This window comes from Dendrobates tinctorius, unplaced genomic scaffold, assembly GCF_039654945.1.
Source record: "Dendrobates tinctorius isolate UK_male_01 unplaced genomic scaffold, ASM3965494v1 ptg000208l, whole genome shotgun sequence".
NCBI lineage: Eukaryota > Metazoa > Chordata > Amphibia > Anura > Dendrobatidae > Dendrobates > Dendrobates tinctorius.
In genome coordinates this window covers 8,922,223-8,943,722 of record NW_027361875.1, presented here as the reverse complement: position 1 = coordinate 8,943,722, position 21,500 = coordinate 8,922,223, and the positions used below count along the sequence as shown (strand labels likewise).

The window sequence follows — 21,500 nt, the reverse complement described above, 5'->3', positions numbered from 1 at the left end:
AATCACCCTTCTTTCTTAAATCAACTTGATGTAGATCAAATTCACTTTTCCTCATTTTTTCACATCATTTTTACCATAAAACCACTCTTTAAGCTTAATGTTCCTAAAGAAACGTTCCAAATCTAGTTGAAGTCCAAACCAATCAGTGTGTGAACACAGGCTGTATGACAAGCCCTTACTTAATATTGATATCTGAAGCTCAGTCAATACCTTGGTGGATATGTTGACTACAAGATCTAGTCATTTTTCTTCTGGGTGGCTTGTCTCTGTGGCTGTAATCTGTTCTTTTCTAATTTTCTTCTGGCTCCGTTGGTGACGCTTGCCCCCTCGCCTTTTACGTCGGGGAGATCCCCTGTTCCATTGTCTAGCTCTAAAGGGAACAAAATCATTAGTAAAATATCTAGGAACAACAAGATTATATTGATCATCTTGAAATTGACCTCTTTTCTTCCATACTGGTTTAATATTATCCTTCTGCCAAGTGTGAACATGTCCACTCTCATAGTTCTCCATATCTCTACACCATTTCTTTCTTTTTATTTCTTCCAAATCCATTCTAAATCTTGTCACATCCTTATCAACCTTCTCTTTAAACAGGATCCCGTCCTCATTTTTAAAAATACTTTGTATGTTCTTTTCATTATCACCAATCACCAATTGTAACCTCTTAATTTCCATTTGCAAAAATTCAATATTTAACAATATAATGTCCAGAGCATATTTGTTAGACAGCATAGTAAATCTTGCACAAAAAGTAGAATTTCCAGCAAATAAATTTGGACGTATGTTGGACCTCAAACCTCTTGGAATTTTTTTATCTCTGAAATATTGGCCCAAAGTGGTCAAATGAAGCTGAAAATTAATTAACTTTTTAACATCGCTCTCATACTTGCGTTTCATTTCAGTTATAGTCGGCGTTTTTAAGAAGGCTGCATCCCCTTCTATGGCACCCATAATGCGTTCCTCATCTTCAGTGGTGTAATTGAAGACCCCTGTTTCCATGGGCTCTTTTTCCATGGTACAAAAAATGGCTTTGAGAGAGATTGTATTCAAAAACAAAAAAATCAAAAACATTTCAACTGTGCAAAAATTTTCAGACATTATTATATTGAAAAAAAGGAAACAGCACAGTACTTAGCTTCGGGTGCCCAGCCCCTGGCAAAAAGTCCCGTTTTCAGCCACAATATCCAATATTCACTCCAAATAAAGGCAGTACTCCATATTAGCTCTTTTCAAGTGGTGGTGAGTTTTATTCAGCCCACATATCAAGGCAACGTTTCGGCTCAACTGAGCCTTTCTCAAGCGGTGGGTGTTAAAGAAAATTGTCTATTTATAGACCATATAACAATCTCTGAATAGTGTCAATCATTTTACATTGCAAAAATACATTTAAGTGCATTCAACTTATTTCATTATAGTCAATAGAATCAGCATGTACAAATAGTGCAAAAAGTGCTATGTGCTTGTTACAATCGTTATACTTTATATTAAACTCCATCACAATAGTGTTTATATGATTGCTCATTAGTCATATTAATTATACAGTACTACAGTGTCTCATATAATCCCTTTGGTTTACATACCCCCACATAGAGGACGCCATGAACGCTGAAAACGCTATATCTGGCGTTCCTGTAGCTCTACTGCGCATGTGCTATGAGTCATCAGCTCTGTCATGTTCAGCCAGCCAATAGGAGAGCGTGTGTGGCATTTCCCTTCTCTGCACAGGAGCTCTGGTGCATTCATCACTTCCAAGACGCCATATTATGTGTGGCAGAAGGTCAAATAGTGCTACTAGTCCTTCATTACCATTCATATTATATATTAAATCCAGCGTTTTATTTAAACCATGCAGCACCATTATCATTCTGTTCTAATAACACCTTTTGTCACAATATCACTGCCAACATTATTAACCGCTGTTATTTCTTTGAATATTACTATGTATAAAGGGAAATCTATATAACTGCTAATATCTTTTAGATATAATGGGATTTTACTATTATTGTTACTTTGCCCTGGAACCCCAGACAACACCTTTGACAGTTTGTCCCCGGTTTATCCAAATAGCCACTCACGTGCGCCACATGACCTTCATCAGGCCACCTGATTCACCCCAGTGACTAAAAGGCAATATATCAGTTATCCCCGCAGCTGTAATAATCCACTGAATGGTAATGAAGGACTAGTAGCACTATTTGACCTTCTGCCACACATAATATGGCGTCTTTTAGAATTACAGGTCAGTCTGACGGGAGGTCAGGCGGGAGAAGGACAGTCAGTCAGGAGAGACTGAGGACGGGTCTGAGAGAGAGGAAGGAGTGCTGCAGCTGCCTCAGTGACCTGAGCCAGCTGGCACGGGAAAGGAACAGAAGAAGAAAGACATAGAACTGCAACCTAAGCTTCCATAAGAGAGAGAAGGAACAGCGCGGAACGAAGGAGTAGGAGAACAGAGAGGAGTTGTGGGTTGGAAGAGGAACCCTGCCTAAAGGTTCTCAGTGCAAGGCCGGGGCCTGGTCCCTGAGCTTGTAAGGACACTTATGGTTCTGCAGCAGACACCGGTGGAGTAGTTGGCTGTAAATGCACTTCTCCCATCTAAGACTTGGGACACAATAGCAACTGAATAGAGAGCCTGGACTCTGGATAAAGGAGTCCCCGAGATAGGCTACAGCTGTCTGTCATACAAGTAGAGTTGTTAGGAACATCTGACAGGAGGAACTTCAGAGTACCACGGTACTGGAGCTCTTCACATTAAAAGGCGCAATAGAGGAGTTGTTCAGGAAAGGTACATGTTGGCGGAGTGTTGGAGAGGAGAAGCCTGACTTACCCGGGAGGTTGACTGAGTCTCTGCCCCGGAGGACACGGCACGGAGGCAGGCATCAGTGTGTACCACGAACTGTGAGTAAAGCTTTGGAACTACAAGCCCTGCTGTCTTCCATTCAATTGTGCGCCAACACCGCCAGCACCGCTACATCTGGGTACCAACATTCCTCACATCACCTGTGCCTATCATAATCTACTGCCATTACACTGCCCTGGGGTTACAGCTTCACCTGTGGGGAGCTATACCATCTATGCTGCAACACACCATCAGCCCCAGAGGATCTGCATGCAGTGTTGGCTTAACATCTTGCTTGCCAAACACCACACGTGGCGTCATGAACTATTCCATTACACCATTACATTTCCCCATTACTTGGGCGCTCAGGGCCACGGACCGGGTCACTGCTGCTGTGACACATCCCACCGACACCGGACCGGTACCGAGTACCCCACAACCCTGGGACGGGGTGACCCAATTTTGGCATCACGAACAGGATGACAAGACCCGATACCATCGGGTTCTGTGCGCCTGAAATTTGTGAGACTTTGAACTTTTGAAGATGTGCAGAAGACCTGATTTAATAGACTGTAAAATGGACATTAGAAATGGCCGCTGGCGCGGAGAAGAAGGGCGTGAAGAGATGGGAGGTCCTAGGAAAAGACCGCGAAGAGTATTGGGCCTTCCCTACCTGAATTACTATGTGACAGCGACATGGCCCACCCCCCGAGGGGTTCGTATACTGGCTTGGTATGGAGGCGCTGGAAGAAGACGCCGCCCCCGGAAGGAGGGGCAGAAGAAGCCAGTGGTGGGAAAGAGGCCGAGGCAGGAAGAAGAACGCCAGAACGCCATGATGAAAGAGGATGAGAAGTCAGAAGAACAGGTGGAGGAGAGGTCACTCGCTCCTAGACCGCCCCTGCGGAGGCTGCGACCGCTGAAACATCCTCGGCAGCGGCCACCACCTCCTTATAACCGATGTTGCCATTGGGTGAGTCCCGTCCAGAGGAGATATATGAGAGACCTGGAGCAGAACGGAGGGCCGGGACTGCTCCCCCACCTGGACCGGGCGCGACTGCACCTACCTCCACCGACGACCCCGACTGAGACCAACCTGGCCCGGGCACGGATCAAACTGCGGCCCATCCCACCAGTCACCCCGGGAGTTGCGGCTGCGGCCATCTACCACCCGGTACCGGAGCCGGAACCGCAGCTGGAAACGCCAGGTATGAATCCTGCCCCGGGGTTGACCCTAGCTTTGGGAGCGGAACCTACAGATAGGAATGGCCCGATTGACCTCCGCCGACCACTCCCGACTGCAATACTGTGAGCTGAAGTCCTGATGGACACTGAGGAATCGGATTCTGGGGAATCAGCGGCAGCAGTGGCTGAGTCCCCAACAGCCGCAGAAGTGCCATCGGAGGTAGCGGACATGCCGTCCCCGCAGGCAGTAGACGTTTTAATGGCCCTTTCCATTACCCCGACCAGTCCCTATCTCACCCTGTGGGAGCAGAGTATATGTGGCTAGCAAGTAGTCAGCAGGATGAAGATACCACATCTGGTAGCAGTTCCAGTTCGGCTTCCAGAACCCCAGGAGGGGACCACAATTAAAGAAAAACTTTCAAATCTTGTTACCCAGGAGGGTTTATTTGCACCAGTTGTGCCTTTTTCTATTTTTCTATTTTTGCTATCATGTTTTTCTGGTAGCACCTTTAGTTGCCCTGTTTTCATTGGCAGCGTTCTTCAATTTTGAACTAGCGATCATGACCTTGGAGTGATCCAAAAACTTTTATTGTAAATAGTTGCACCTCTTTAGGTTCCCTCTCTTGGTTTTACATATAAAGACACTTTGCGAAGAAAATGTCAAGTTTTACATGTAGAGACATTTTGCGAAGAGAATGTTAGACATGGACACTTTTTGAAGATGATGTCTACCTCAAAGGACACTGCAAGAAATCCCAGCTGGGAGCGGTGTCCAGCACTTACAAGAATAATTGTTGAATGTTTTACTGTGAAGTATTTGATAATGTGTTTTATAAGAGTAGCAGTAACTGAGAAATGGCTTTTATGGAAGAATTAGGAATGTCTGATCTAGAGATGAGTGATGTGAATAAAGAATTGAAAGTGACAGGTGACGGACCAGGTACTTGCGGTCAGCGTCTTGCGTCTAGGAAAATGAGAGAAAAGAAAGAAAAATGTGTTACAGAGAATAGCACTTTGAATTGAGAATTGCACTTAGAATTAAAATTTTAGATAGAATTTAATTAAAATTGTTTGTAACGTTCAAGATGAGTACCTCCTATACTGGGAAGATTAGTATAAGAAAAGTTTGTTATGCATTACAAAATTTTTGTATGTTTCTTTGCTGTCTACTTTGTTATCTTGCAGCCCGCAGACATGCTGTGTTTAATGAGGGGGTATGAGGCACCCCTGAGGCTCAGTCGCCACAGAGGTACTGCACCTTCTCCTAAGGTGTAGTGCCCCACCACCTAGGTAAGTTGGGAACTCCTTTCCACACTCCAACACCTGCATCCCACACACAGGATAGTTCAGCACTGACCATATTGCAGCTTCATGCTTAGAGGGTAGCAGAGCACCTTTTGTGGGTCCTTGCTTCGTAACACGAGATCTGCTGGGAGGAGAGTGGAGTTGAGATTCATATAAAGGGTTTGGAAAGTTTAGAATTACAGGTCAGTCTGACGGGAGGTCAGGCAGGAGAAGGATAGTCAGTCAGGAGAGACTGAGGATGGGTCCGAGAGAGAGGAAGGAGTGCTGCAGCTGCCTCAGTGACCTGAGACAGCTAGCACGGGAAAGGAACAGAAGGAGAAAGACATAGAACTGCAACCTAAGCTTCCATAAGAGAGAGAAGGAACAGCGCGGAAAGAAGGAGTAGGAGAACAGAGAGGAGTTGTGGATTGGAAGAGGAACCCTGCCTAAAGGTTCTCAGCGCAAGGCCGGGGCCTGGTCCCCGAGGTTGTATGGACACTTATGGTTCTGCAGCAGACACCGGTGGAGTAGTTGGCTGAAAATGCACTTCTCCCATCTAAGACTTGGTACACAACAGCAACTGAATAGAGAGCCAGGACTCTGGAGAAAGGAGTCCCCGAGAGAGGCTACAGCTGTCTGTCATACAAGTAGAGTTGTTAGGAACATCTGACAGGAGGAACTTCAGAGTACCACGGTACTGGAGCTCTTCACACTAAAAGGTGCAATAGAGGAGTCGTTCAGGAAAGGTACATGTTGGCGTAGTGTTGGAGAGGAGAAGCCTGACTTGCCCAGGAGGTTGATTGAGTCTCTGCCCCGGAGGACACAGCACGGAGGTAGGCATCAGTGTGTACCACAAACTGAGAGTAAAGCTTTGGAACTACAAGCCCTGGTGTCTTCCATTCAATTGTGCGCCAACACCGCCAGCACCGCTACATCTGGGTACCAACATTCCTCACACCACCTGCGCCTATTCTCATCTATTGCCATTACACTGCCCTGGGGTTACAGCTTCACCTGTGGGGAGCTATACCATCTATGCTGCAACACACCATCAGCCCCAGAGGATCTGCATGCAGCGTTGGCTTAACATCTTGCTTGCCAAACACCACAGGTGGCGTCATGAACTATTCCATTACATCATTACATTTCCCCATTACTTGGGCGCCCAGGGCTGCGGACCGGGTCACTGCTGCTGTGACACATCCCACCGACACCGGCCCGGAACCGAGTACCCCTCAGCCCTGGGACGGGGCGACCCATAAACACTATTGTAATGGAGTTTAATTTAAAGTATAAAGATTGTAACAAGCACATAGCACGGTTTGTACTATTTGTGTCAGAGACACCGCACTACACTCGCTCACAGAGCCAGTGCGTGTGTCCTGAGTACAGAAACAGTGCTAAAAGATACCTGTGGAGCAGGGCAGCAGAGGAGACAATGCGTGCTTCAAACTATTAGTGTCAGGGTCCAGTTAGCGCCGGAAAGTAAAGAGGCACAGGACCTGCGGACACTGAAATTAGCAAGCTGGCACAGGACCTATGGTCAGGTGACTGCAAGGGGGCGGGGCTTAGCGTCCTGCTTTCAGATATGACAGGACACCATACAACAACTCAGAGTCAGGCAAAACGGAGGTCACAACAGTACGGGCAAACGAGGCACAGGAGGGACAAACAGACGGGTAGTCAGACAAAGCCAAAGGTCATACACAAGAGGGCGACGTGGTACCAAGGGGACGAGCAGAGAGAAGTCGGGTCACAAGCAGAGAGTCATACACGAGAGGTAGCGCAGTACAAGAGGGCCAGGCAGAACTTGTAACAGGGACAGAACCGGATCAAAACCAAACAAGCAAGCAAGATATCAGGCACAAGGCACACGTACGCACAAGGTCAACTAACTCAGCCGAGGGCAGGAGTATAACTGACACCGGACCTATGTCCAGTGAGCATTAAATAGCTGCCCTCTGCCAGAGAGAGGCGGAACAATTAACCCCCAGTCTGATCAGGACGGGCCAAAGCGAAACCCCGTCCTGGATCATGACAATTTGCACATGCTGATTCTATTGACTATAATGAAAGAAGTTGAATGCACTTAAATGTATTTTTGTAATGTAAAATGATTGATACTATTAAGAGGTTGTTATATGGTCTATAAATAGACACTTTTCTGTAACACCCACTGCTTGAGAAAGGCTCAGTTGAGCCGAAACATTGCCTTGATATGTGGGCTGAATAAAAATCACCACCACTTGAAAAGAGCTAATATGGAGTGCTGACTTTATTTGGAGTGAATATTACGATGGACGCCTGAAAACTTCAAGGCCCACCCATGAAATCTTTTTTGCATGGTCTTGTTTTGCAGTGCAATATGTTATTTAGTTAGTTGAATGGTCTCATGAGCAATCTGGATTTATTTTGGGTTTTTTTTGTTTCCGTTACACCATTTTAAAGTTGGGTCGCAAGGCTGAAATATGGAAATGGAGAAGTTGGCAAAGTTCACACATCGGCTGTTGCAATGGCTGCAATGGCTGCAATTCCACCTTCCACCAAGGTGCTTTTTCATCTGTGGGAATAGGTGATAGTCCGAGGGAGCCAAATCAGGGGAATAGGGTGGGTGCTGAAGCAGTTGGAAACCACAGGAGTGAATTGCAGCAGCCGATGTGTGAACTTTGTCAACTTCTCCATTTCCATATTTCAGCCTTGCGACCCAACTTTAAAATGCTGTAACGGAAACAAAAAAAATCTAAATAAATCCAGATTGCTCATGAGACCATTAAACTAACTAATTAACATATTGCATTGCAAAACAAGACCATGCAAAAAAGATTTCATGGGTGGGCCTCGAAGTTTTCAGGCGCCCCTCGTATTTATATATATATATATATATATATATATATATACACTCACTGGCCACTTTATTAGGTACACCTGTCCAACTGTGTGTTAAGACTTAATTTCTAATCAGCCAATCACATGGCGGCAACTCAGTGCATTTAGGCATGTAGACATGGTCAAGACAATCTCCTGCAGTTCAAACCGAGCATCAGTATGGGGAAGAAAGGTGACTTGAGTGCCTTTGAACGTGGCATGATTGTTGGTGCCAGAAGGGCTGGTCTGAGTATTTCAGAAACTGCTGATCTACTGGGATTTTCACGCACAACCATCTCTAGGGTTTACAGAGAATGGTCCGAAAAAGAAAAAAAATCCAGTGAGCGGCAGTTCTGTGGCCGGAAATGCCTTGTTGATGCCAGAGGTCAGAGGAGAATGGGCAGACTGGTTCAAGCTGATAGAAAGGCAACAGTGACTCAAATTGCCACCCGTTACAACCAAGGTAGGCAGAAGAGCATCTCTGAACGCACAGTGCGTCGAACTTTGAGGCAGATGGGCTACAGCAGCAGAAGACCACACTGGGTACCACTCCTCTCAGCTAAGAACAGGAAACTGAGGCTACAATTTGCACAAGCTCATCGAAATTGGACAGTAGAAGATTGGAAAAACGTTGCCTGGTCTGATGAGTCTCGATTTCTGCTGCGACATTCGGATGGTAGGGTCAGAATTTGGCGTAAACAACATGAAAGCATGGATCCATCCTGCCTTGTATCAACGGTTCAGGCTGGTGGTGGTGGTGTCATGGTGTGGGGAATTTTTTCTTGGCACTCTTTGGGCCCCTTGGTACCAATTGAGCATCGTTGCAACGCCACAGCCTACCTGAGTATTGTTGCTGACCATGTCCATCCCTTTATGACCACAATGTACCCAACATCTGATGGCTACTTTCAGCAGGATAATGCGCCATGTCATAAAGCTCGAATCATCTCAGATTGGTTTCTTGAACATGACAATGAGTTCACTGTACTCAAATGGCCTCCTCAGTCACCAGATCTCAATCCAATAGAGCATCTTTGGGATGTGGTGGAATGGGAGATTCGCATCAGGGATGTGCAGCCGACAAATCTGCGCCAACTGTGTGATGCCATCATGTCAATATGGTCCAAAATCTCTGAGGAATGCTTCCAGCACCTTGTTGAATCTCTGCCACGAAGAATTGAGGCAGTTCTGAAGGCAAAAGGGGGTCCAACCCCTTACTAGCATGGTGTACCTAATAAAGTGGCCAGTGAGTGTATATACACATGTTTCCCAACCTGAGCCCATCCTGGCATATATATTTCACCCATCCTGGTATATATGTCCCTTACCCAAGGGCTAATACTGGTACATATGGTCCCAATCCTGGTATTTAAGACCCTTATTCTTAGCCCCATGCTGGTATGTACAGTGGGGAAAATAAGTATTTGATCAATGGATGATTTTGTAAGTTTGCCCACTGACAAAGACCTGAATAGTCTATAATTTTAAGGGTAGGTTAATTTTAACATTGAGAGATAGAATGTAACAAATAAAATCCAGAAAATCACATTGTATAAATTATAGAAATGTTATTTGCCTTTTGAGTGAGAAATAAGTATTTGATCCCGTACCAACCGTTCCTGCTCCTACAAAGTCTAGAGATGAGCAAATTATTTCGGTTTTTATCCCCAATCTGATTTTGACATGTTCGTGCCATATTCATACACTATTCGTGCCGAATTCATGTTTAATGAGCGGATCCGAACATATTAGGTAATTTCTAATCCCATTGACTGTAATGACGTTTGGCTGTGTTCGTTGAATATTTCAAAAACAATATTCGAAGCCGATCGTATTTGGAACCGAATCCGAACAAATTCGCTCATCTCAACTAAAGACTAGTTAGACGCTCCTAATCAACTCGTTACCTGCATTAAAGACACCTGTCTTACATAGTTACCTTTATAAAAGATTCCTGTCCACAGACTCAATTAATCAGTCAGACTCTAACCTCTACTACCAAGACCAAAGAGCTTCTGTCAGGGACAAAATCTAGGCCTGCACAAAGCTGGAATGGGCTACAAATACATAAATTAGATGCTGGGTGAGAAGGAGACAACTGTTGGTGCAACAGTAAGAAAATGGAAGAAATACAAAAAGATTGTCAATCGACATCGATCTGGGGGACCATGCAAAATCTCACCTCATGGTGTATTCTTGATCATGAGGAAGGTGGTACATCAGCCTAAAAGTACATGGGGGGAAATTGTTTATGATCTCAAGGCAGCGTGGACCACAGTCACCAAGAAAACCATTGGGAACACATTACTCCGGAAAGGTTTAAAATCCCGCAGTGTCCGCAAGGTCCCCCTGCTCAAGAAGGCACATGTGCAGGCCCATCTGAAGTTTGCTAATGAACACCTGGATGATTCTGTGATTGTGAGAAGGGGCTGTGGTCAGATGTGACAAAAATTAAGCTCTTTGGCATTAACTCAACTCGCCATGTTTGGAGGAAGACCTACCTATGAACCAAAGAACACCATCCCCACTGTCAAGCATGGAGGTGGAAATATTATGTATTGGGGGTGTTTCTCTGCTAGAGGCCCAGGACTGCTTCACCGCATCAATGGGAGAAAGGATGGAGCCATGTACCGTAAAATCCTGAGTGACAACCTCCTTCCCTCCGCCAGGACATTAAAAATGGGTCGTGGCTTGGTCTTCCAGCAAGACAATGACCCAAAACATACAGCCAAGGCAACAAAGGAGCGGCTCAAAAAGAAGCACATTAAAGGTCATAGAGTGGCCTAGCCAATGTCCAGACCTTAATCCCTAAGAAAACTTATGCAGGGAGTCAAAATCTTAATAATTTAGAGACGATTTGCAAAGAGGAGTGAACCAAAATTCCTCCTGACATGTGCGCAAACCTCATCATCAGCTGCAAAAAACGTCTGAATTCTGTGCTTGCCAACAAGGGTTTCGCCATCAAGTATAAAGTCTTGTTTGCCAGAAGGATCAAATACTTATTTCACACTGCAAAATGTAAAAAAATTATATAATTTATACAATGTGATTTTCTGGATTTTATTTTTGATATTCTATGTCTCAATATTAAAATTAACCTACACTCAAAATTGTAAACTATTCTTGTCTTTGTCAGTGGGCAAACACAAAATCACTAAGAGATAAAATACTTTCCCCCCACCCACTGTATGTCCCATATCCTGGGCCTCATCCTGGATTATATAGCCTCCATCTTGGTACATATGTCTCTTATCCTGGACCCCATCCTAGTATATATGTTCCCCATACTTGTATATATGTCCCTTATCCTAGGCCTATTCTGGTATATATGTTCCCCATTCTGCCACTGCTCTTTAATGCATAAAAAAATAAACGATTCTACTCACCTCCCATCCGCTGCCCCACCACCCGTTATGTTCATCTTAAACCAGCAGCTGACTTCTGTGTGCAGGCAACGGGCAGCTCATGACTTTTCTGCCATGCGTGCTCAGTCATGTACACACTGATGTCAGCTGCTGTCCTCTGATTGGCGGTAGTGTGTATTGTAGCGCTCAGACTCAGCGAGTCCCCTGCACCACTATACACTTCAGCTAAATGTGCATGCAAGGACACTCATCTAGTTTATGTTTGGGCTGGCATAGGCGGGTCTCCCACGTGCACAGACCTGGCCGCTGTCGTGGCCTCATCTATTACAATTGTTACGCCCCTGTTAGTACTGCTGGGATTTGTGTCCTTCCAGTTGGATTAATTGTTTTTGCTTCAGTGAGTTTACTATTCAGATGTAATTAGTTCTCTGCTGGAGCAATGGATAGGCTACTTCCTTTCTAAAACTCCAGCAGTCAGTACCTGGCTGCTAGTTATCGTTTATACTTTTTTCGTCTCTTGTTTGATTCCCGTAGTTTGACCTCTGACCGTATTTTGACCACTTTTGAGCATGATGATTCTGTTCATGTCCCTGACCTCCTGCTTCTCAGCCAGCAATCTGACTTTTCAACATGCTCTATCACCCAGCAGCTACTCTAGGGACTAAACCCAGGGCCGTGTGTAAGTCCAGATCCCTGTATAGCGGGTTATTGAGTGAAGGCCAGAGCTCCCATGTGACCTGATAACTGAAGTAGCTAGCATAAAGCTTTTCTGTGGAAGCCATATTAGAGATGTCAGCAGGGCTGGACTGGCCATCTGGCAATTCTGGCAAATGCCAGAAGGGCCTGTCTGGTTGTGGGCTGCTTTGTCTGCTAGATTGTTAACAGAATCCATGTCTAAAGACACCCATACTGTTAAGAGTTGTGACAGAGCACAAAGTCACCGGCTCCGTCACTTACCTCAGCAGGCCACGGGTATCATTAGAAATATTGGTCTTGTAGTAAATCTTGATTTTTTTTCCATCCAGGGTAATAATAGTAATATATCCCCATCTGGTGCTTGGGGATAGGGACAGCATGTGATTTCAAATGCCAGGGCTGAATTTCTCTCCCAGTCCATACCTGGATGTCAGTCTACCTTGCACACTGCCCACATGATAGTAGTTAAGAGGTCCTTGCCTGCAGTGGAACCTTCCTGCTATGCCTGTGATCCACTCTGTCTCTTAATAACCCCTATTTTCCCCTCTCTTTCCCGCTCTTACCTTTACTTTCATTAATGGGATTGATCACTTTCAACATTATGGTTTTTTCCTGCTAACATTGAGTACAAATATCTCAAAGAATAAAGTAATATCTAGCAAGCATTGCAAAATCAAAGATATGCATAGAACTTTAGGAATGTCATTACAGATAAGATATCACAGATTTCAGGTCAATTATTTGTTATTTTTTTCTGGCTGCTACGTTGCTCCAAGTTTTTTGTCAACCACTGGTAGTTTTTTTGGTATCTGAGTAGAACACAAAAATCATTGATGGCGCCATTCACCGTCAGCGCTTAGCAGAGTGACAGTAGAAATAAATACATCCTCACGCATTGGGAATGTTTTCTCCTAAACAGACTCCCTGATTTCTCTTCTAATGATCAAATAAAAGACTGATAAAGCTCTCTGCCAAATCACTGAGAGATCTGTGCAGACATTTAATTCAGAAAATGGCTTAACATCATGTACATGTGTATATGATATGAAGATTGATCCTTCTGTAAAGAATTGGGAAAAATGTTCCCTGAAACACTTTTCAAATAAAATGTAAAGCTACTCTAAAATGGGGCACAGCTCTCGTTTTTCTAAGCAAATCCTTAGCCCCAAATCAACCACCAAACTTTGTTTTATTTTTCCTGTTGGGAGTTCTCCAATCTGACCTTCCATTCCCTGTGTAAAGGAGTAGAGAAGCTTTCGACACGCTCCTTTGAAGATCTCATGGTTTTGTAATGCATTCTGCTGTGTTTTAAATGTTGGGTATGTTGTTTATCTATTCTGTGGCCTGCAACAGTGGGTTAGCTACAGACAGGGTAAACTATTAGAGCCAGCCCATTGAAGAAGGAGTTAAATGGGCATAGAAAAATCAGTTTCCTATTGTTAGGCAGATAGGAAAAGACCTTGAAATAATAAGGCCCTATGGTCCTGTTGTTCGCAGATCTAAATTGAAAAGGGGGGTGCTTGGGGGTTGGCAAGAAGTAGAAAGGGGACTTATGTGTGAAGAGAAAAGATCATATATAAGGTAGCATACTCTGAAGGAAACAAGGACTGGATGGATCTCTTATATCAGGCAAGTGGAGACCTAAGAATCCAGAGTATATGGAGGGTCATAAAGGAGATCATGGCCAACCCGAGACACAAGTTCGCCTACGGAAAACTAAGTATAGAGTGGCACATCAAGGAGCAAGGAGCTTGTTGCCCTCATCAAATGAACTTTGAGAGTAGTAGTATGGTGTTATACTGATGCACATCAGCCAGTGAGCTTCTCACAAATCAGCTGGTAGTTGAGAGTAGCTGTAGCGGCACACCTCGATGTCTGCAGTCCTTACAGTAGAAGATGGAGCTTCTCATAATGGTTTGCTGGACTTATGCAACATATAATGGAAATTCAGAGACGTGCTCAACACACCAAAAGATGTATATCACTAATCATGAAAAATAGAATAATATATCTTACAAACAGTGAATGATATACTGTATATCTGCTGTATAAGGTAGAATGGCAGACCATTCAGAAGATTCTGAAAACCCAGGAGAGAAAGACCTAAAATACCTTTATAAGTGAGGTTAATAAGACGTAGCACTACTGTCACAATCCATTTTTGGATTTGTGGCAGCTCTGGCTTCACTAAGTTAAAACTTTTTTCCTTTCAGGCCAGCGGGGGTTAAATGTCAGTTTTTCCCCGCTGGTAAGCTGGTGTGCTTGCACTGCTGCGGGGCAGCTGATGTGAGCAGTGACCACTCCCACCATCCTATAAAAGGTTGCCTGATGCATCAGTTGACTGTCGGTGTTAGAGCAATCTGCAGTGATCAAGCTGGAGTAAGGAGCTCTCTGGGTGCAGTGGTGCTTCTGCTGAATTTGCTGATCTGGTGCCTTTATTCTGCTGTGCCATTCTATGCAACAGAGAAAGCTAAGTGTAAAGTTTTTGTTACCTTGTCCCTTTAGTGTCTGTCACTTCCCCCTGTGTTTATTACCTGCAGAGGTGAGGCTAGTGCTCTTTGCCGACCACTGCACTAGCCAGGGCAGTATTAGGTGATATATAGGGACGAGGCAATCCGACGACGGGGAAGGACCCGCATAGTGCGTTAGGGGAGTACAGGGACAGGCTCAGGTTTGAGCTCAGGTGGTGACCATCCCTCATTCCCTTTTGGTAGGGCCTTCCTCTCACCTATACCATCCCAGTTGTATGAGAGTTGTGCCGTCCGTTGACCGACCACCCGTTGGGTCGTGTAAAACCGTGATAGTCACTCCGTGACAACTACAAGCAAAAGAGGTGCCCGCACAAGTAATAAAACATAATTATACAAAACAATAAAATATATTAAAAGCCAAAAACACTAGGTAATATATGCAAAAGATAATGCGCAGGTATATCAGCATAAATGGCAAGAGCGCCAACAAGGAAAGTGCTTTACAGTATCAGTATGACACGAAATATTAATGTAGCTGGAATAATGAAGCAGTCATGTGGATATAGGAAAATCAAGGCAAATGTAGAAAAAAATAGAAATAATAATAATTAAATAATGTGCTGAGAAGAAATACCACTAAAGTGTAAAACTATATATGGACAATAACTAGCACGTCACTCAATAATTATGTAGTGTGTCCAAAATACAGGAGAGCAGGTAAGTAAGGAATATGAGATGCACAAGCTGATCAAAAGAGTGACTGTGATTGCAGTGAATCACTTAAAACACATAAATGTGAGCAGGAGATACAATGCCTCTGGGATATATGGGACTGGAGTGAGGTAGGATATTGTGGGCAGAGGCACGGTGAATTACCTGAGTTTCTGGCGGTCACTGGTGCGGCGCACAACCTTACGTGCATTTCAGAAAGTGTCCTTCGGCTGATAAAAGGTAATGTTAGATTGTATCCCTATGGCTGGTGATGTATGTTCGGTTCTCCTACAGGCTATGCCTAAGGCCATCCCTGGGAGTGTGGGAGGTCTGTCCACTAGGGGAACCATACAGTAGATAGGGATACAGTTTGCACTACACTAGGGATTAGATACTAAATATAGTTGGGATTAGCCCATAGTATGGGAGGTGTTAGATGAGGTTTTATAGAAAATGTTTTCTGGTTACAGGCATTCGGAGACAGTCTAGTCAGAGATAGTCTAGTCAGAGTCCAGGACTCAGTCAAGTACAAGTGCAAGTTCTGGGTGGAGTGGAAAGCAAGGCTAAACATAGCAGATTTACAAGTGTTTCTCACTAAATTAGAATATCATCAAAAAGTTAATTTATTTCAGTTCTTCAATGCAAAAAAGTGAAACTCATATATTATATAGAGTCATTATAAACAAGTGTTTATTTGTGTTAATGTTGATGATTATGGCTTACAGCCAATGAAAACCCAAAAGTCATTATCCCAGTAAATTAGAATACTTTATAATTATCACCAGCTTGAAAAATGATTTCAAAATCCAGAATGTAGGCCTACTGAAATGTATGTTCAGTAAATGCACTCAATACTTGGTCGGGACTCCTTTTGCATCAATTACATCAATGTGGCGTGGCGTGGAGGCAATCAGCCAGTTTTCACTGCTGAGGTGTTATGGAAGCCCAGGTTGCTTTGATAGCAGCCTTCAGTTCATCTGCATTGTTGGGTCTGGTGTCTCTCATCTTCCTCTTGACAATAGCCAATAGATTCTCTCTGGGGTTAAGGTCAGGTGTGTTTGCTGGCCAATCAAGCACAGTGATACAGTTGTTTCTAAACCAGGTATTGGTACTGTTGGCAGTGTGGTCAGGTGCCAAGTCCTGCTCGAGAATGAAATTTCCATCTCCAAAAAGCTTGTCGGCAGAGGGAAGCATGAAGTGCTCTAAAATTTCCTGGTAGGTGACTGCGCTGACTTTGGTCTTGATAAAACACAGTGGACCTACACCAGCAAATGACATGGCTCAAGCAGCTTGGATTTGAGTGCGTCTCCATACTCTGGGACCTTGATTTCCAAATGAAATGCAAAATTTACTTTCATCTCAAAACAACACATTGGACTACTGAGCAACAGTCCAGTTCTTTATCTCATTGGTCCAGGTAAGACGCTTCTGGCGTTGTCTATTGGTCATGAGTGGCTTGACACAAGGAATGCGACACTTGTAGCCCATGTCCTGGATATGTCTGTGTGTGGAGGCTCTTGAAGCAATTACTCCAGCATGAGTCCACTCCTGGTGAATCTCCCCCAAACTTTTAAATGGCTTTTTCTTAACGATCCTTTCAAGGCTGTGGTTATCCCGGTTGCTTGTGCACCTTTTTCTACCATGCTTTTTCCTTCCATTCAACTTTCCATTAATATGCTTGGATACAGCACTCTGTGAACAGCTAGCATTTTAAACACGCCCTGCACACCGCTTCATCTGGTTCAATGTTTACCGCGCACACCTCTGTTTATTTTGTAGTAGCTGCTCTTAGTACTGAAGCTCAAGAAATTGGGACTTAGCTGAACCACAAGATAAGACCAGAATTAGAAAACATGGCATGAAATGCAATGCCACACACAGCCCATGTGTACTAGGGCCCAGATTGGGGGGTGGTCCACTGCTTACCGCGCACAGCCGATACAAAGACGAGACGGAGGCAGATTTCAGTTGCAACAGGTACAGGTTTTATTGGCCGTCCTCCTGACGACCATAGCCATACACCGCAGTTCCTTTACAGCACTCCGTACTCAGGCCCGGGTACCTTCACCTTCCTTCAGTCCTAGTGACGTTCCTCACGGATCTTTCGCTGGGGCTGTCCTAGACCTATCTACTGCCAGCACTTCACCTGCCCGAGTTCGTCGTCCAATCAGTACCCCCGGGGCCTCGTCTGTCCTGCGGTTCTTGATGTCAGGGCCACCCCCTGACTGTCTCTTCCCGTTAGTCCCCTGGTCGAGCTCTCCACCATTGTCAGTCTTGTGCTCCTGAGCTCCTCCCGGGACTAGAACTCTCTGGAACCCACTCCTTTTCTATTTATCTCCCTCCTTGGGAAATCCCCTTCTGGGTTCATATCTCCCCTCCCCCCATGACTAAGCAGTTTCTATAGCCTTAAGCTGCTGTCAAGTCCTAAACTATGCTCCCCCTGCCATCTTGTGGTCAAATACAGGTATTGCACTCCCTTTTATATCTTCCCCAGTTGTTACCCTTCTGTCATTGCCAATCCCCGTCTATAGTGCACAAACCATCCCCTCTTCCTCCAGTCAAGTCTGTCCGTCAAGTCACCTTCCCCACACATGGACAGTGGTAAGGGGGCAGGCAACAAGTCTGCTGTTAGCAGATGTCATTTGTTTTACACAGCAGATACCAGCCAGAAACTGCAAGCTCTGTATATTAGCTTAAAGAGGACCTGTCACTAGGTCAAAATGGCCAGTCTTTGCTCTTATTTTATTCCTGTCTCCCCTGAAAATTACATTTCTATTTATTTATTCAAATCTGCCTTACGGTTTTATAGATATGGGCAGTTTTATTTGGTGCTACTTTTTATGATCTTTACAAAGGAGGCATGGCTCATAGGATAATTATGCAGAGCCGGCTAAAAACATGCCCTAAGAGAACCCTGTGAGCCATGCCTCCACAGCAAAGACCATAATAATTAGCATACAGGGCGCACTAAATAAAAGTGTCAACGTCTGGAACCATATGACAGATTTAAGAAAAAAAAAAAGACGGAATCCTTAAGGGAACAGGAGGAATAAAATAGGAGCAAAAACTAGCCACTTTTGACCTAGTGACAGAGTCTCTTACCAACCTACAAGTCATGGTGAACAGTGACCAAAACATCTAAGTAATTAGATGGGGGGACCGCTTTTACTAATAATGAAAGCATCGGAATTCAGACTTTTTCTTATGGGGGCCCTTAGATTTCTGTATGCGCCCCCTGCCAATGGACCAGTACAGCAGTGTTTTTGGAAAAAAGCAGACATCTTTTGGTTTTACCTTTTTCAACTGCTTAATTCTAGTGAGTTTGAATATTTTAGCCAGATCCTTACCTATGCAGAACCTAATACCAGAAAAGCCCCATTGTGGCTTTTACCCAACACATATGATTGATAGTCACCTAATAATCTTTTTTCTTAGTGGATATATTAATTTTTCTGTCCCTACTATAGTGCAAATCAATGCATGTCTGGTGGGCTCATTCTAATACAGAACAGCCATTATCATAATGGACATGCACATTAAAAAAAGTTGGTTTATGGTTTGTATTGAAGGGAGGGAATGGAAATTTTCTGCATTTCCATTCCCATCCATGGACTGGAGGATTAACATTTCTGATCAGCTCCATTTTACACCAAATGTTTGTGCTAAGAACTATCATGTTATTGGCGTAATGACCAATGAAAAGTGGGCGCTTGTCATATATTATGCGATGTAATGTCCTACTGAATGATCTGTACGTTGGTTTCACTGCCTAATGACTGCACATGGAAACACAAGAAGCAATGGAATGAAAATGAAAGGGAGAAGATAAATATTAGATATTACAAAACACTTTTTGACAGTGAGGGGGATCATTGAGTGGAACAGGTTGCCACAAGAGGTGGTGAATTCTACTTCAATGGAAGTCTTCAAACAGAGGCTGGACTGTTATGAATGGGTATTAAACGCCGTCTTCCATTCATCCTCGTGCTTGATGCAAATAAGATTATAAGCCCCTGAGGTCAAGTTTGGTAAACCAACAGGCACTTTTAACTCTGGAAAATAAATCAGAAATCAGGGGTAACGGGTACTGATATTTAACAGTGATTTTGTTAAGGGAACGACAGTCAATACATGGCCTTAATGAGCCATCTTTCTTGGCTACAAAAAAAACAGCACCTAAAGGTGAAGAGGATGGTCTAATATGACCCTTCTCCAACGACTCCTTGATATAAGATCGCATAGCATCATGTTCAGGTACCGATAAGTTGAAAAGCCGACCCTTGGGAAATTTACACCCGGGCATTAAGTCAATTGCACAGTCATAACTCCTATGAGGAGGCAAAGACGCAGACTTACTCTCAATAAATACATCAGAAAAATTAGCCAAATAGTCAGGAATATCATGAGACTAGGGAGAGTTGGAGAAAACAGGAGTGTCACTAAGAACACATTGAGAACCCCAACTCACCACAGACACAGATTTCCAATCCAAAACAGGATTATGGGTTTGTAACCAAGGAAAACCCAGAACAGTAGTATAATGCAAATTGTGCAACACCAAAAATTTACAATTCTCTTGGTGGTCCAGGGCGACCCGCATTATCACCTGGGTCCAAAACTGGGGTTTATTCTCCGCCAAAGGAGTAGCATCAATACCCCTCAAAGGGATAGGAGTCCACAGGGGTATCATGGGAAAAGCACAACGCTTGGCAAAGTCAAAATCCATCAGATTCAAAGCTGCTGCTGAATCAACAAAAGCCTTAGCGGAATATGTAGACAAGGAGCAGATCAAGGTAATCGCCAAAAGGAACTTAGGCTGTACAATGCCCACCACAAATGTGTGTGCAAAACTCTTTTCTCGTTTAGGGCAGATAGAAATAGTATGAGAGGCGTCCCCACAAAAAACACACAACTAATTACGCCTTCTAAACTCCTGACCTTGTGCCCTAGACAAAACCCTATCACATTGCATGGGTTCAGAAGTTCGTTCGAAAGGCGGCACCGCCTCTCGTGTAGCTTTACGTTCACATAAATGCCGATCAATTTGAATGGCCAGTGACATAGAGTCGTCAAGACCAGAGGGGACAGGAAATCCCACCATAACATACTTTACGGTTTCTGCCAGACCCTTCCGAAACAGAGCTGCTAGTGCATCATCATTCCATTTAGTAAGGACCGCCCACTTTCGGAATTTTTGACAATATAACTCTGCAGAATCCTGACCCTGGTTAAATGCCAATAAGGTTTTCTCAGCTTGATCAATAGCATTAGGTTCATCATACAAAAACCCCAGGGCTTGAAAAAACGCATCCACATTTGCCAGAATAGGATCTCCGGGTGTCAAAGAAAAAGCCCAATCCTGGGGATCGCCGCGCAGCAGAGAGATGACAATTTTAACCTGCTGCACAGAGCTCCCCGATGAGTTAGGTTTCAAAGCAAAAAATAGTTTACAATTATTCTTAAATTTCAAAAATTTAGACCGATCCCCAGAAAACACATCAGGAGTAGGGATTTTGGGTTCAACAGCAGATGATTGAGCGAGATAGGCAGAAATTCCCCGCACTTCAGCAGCGAGCTGCTCAACACGATCAGATAATTGCTTAGTCTCCATTTAGACAAAAAATCCTCCTACGGCCCCAGAGAAAAAGAGGAAAAAATATACATAAAAAAATTCTGACACCCTTTTTTTTTTATTTTATTTTTTTACAATTCTTTCCTTCTTTGGAGTACACTAGAGTCTACAGTAAGGCTGGTGATTCTGTTATGAATGGGTCACCGAGGAGGATGGCAGGAACAGGCTAAGCCACCAGAAAACCAGAGAGGTTGGTAACTAAGCAGATTGCAGACCTCTGATCCTATCCACACAACTAGTAGTAGCCGTGGAGCATACCTACGATGCCCTAGATGCCTCGACACAGCCGGATAGCTAACTAAGCCTAAAACAAGAAAGGTGAAATCTATACTGCCACGGAGCAGACCCCAAAAGGAATAGGTAGCCCCCAAACATATATTGTCAGTGAGACAATATGAAACACAAACGCAGGCAGAAAAATAGACTGAGCAAATAATGGGGCCCAAACTGACTAG

General features: G+C 44.1%; 1 long non-coding RNA gene across 1 annotated transcript in view; it reads right to left on the bottom strand.

Annotated features, from left to right (window-relative positions):
• LOC141058003 (uncharacterized) overlaps window positions 1–21,500 on the bottom strand; it is a 79,310-nt gene that overhangs the window by 22,130 nt on the left and 35,680 nt on the right. Inside the window, exon 2 of the long non-coding RNA XR_012222070.1 lies at window positions 211–370. This is a non-coding gene — a long non-coding RNA (uncharacterized lncRNA). The remainder of the gene's footprint in view (window positions 1–210; window positions 371–21,500) is intronic.